The following is a 488-nucleotide window of genomic DNA, read 5'->3' as shown; positions in this document are numbered from 1 at the left end:
AAAAAAAATAAAAACTTTGTACCAGATAATCTAGGTTTAACTCCCATCTCTGTCCCGGACTGGCTGTGTAACTTTAGAAATGTTACTTAACTTGCGAATGCCTAAATCTCCCGGTAAGTAAATGCAGATAATAATAGTCCCCATCTCACAGAGTTGTTGTAAGGGGTAGGAGTCAATACATCTAACGGTCTGATAAAAATGTTATCATTTATTATACTCTAAGTACAGATTCCCAAGGAAGTGCTCCTTTCCTATAATCTTGCGTTCCGGTTCTATTTTCATGATTCTATTTGAAAGAGTAGGTGGTAGGCTCATTCTACCGGGGCCTCTTCTTTTAGAGAACTGCGGGAGAGCAAAACCGAAACCAATCTGAGAGCAAAGGCATCTTCAGTCTGGCAGCTTTCCTCTAGTTTGACCCTCTACGCTTCCCGTTCCTCACGCCTCAGCGCGCATGCGTAGGAGGCAGGTGCCCTTTTAGTCTTCCAGCC

The sequence above is a fragment of the Hyaena hyaena genome, unplaced genomic scaffold, assembly GCF_003009895.1.
Source record: "Hyaena hyaena isolate Hyena2069 unplaced genomic scaffold, ASM300989v1 scaffold_791, whole genome shotgun sequence".
Lineage (NCBI taxonomy): Eukaryota > Metazoa > Chordata > Mammalia > Carnivora > Hyaenidae > Hyaena > Hyaena hyaena.
This window is presented reverse-complemented; position numbering follows the sequence as displayed.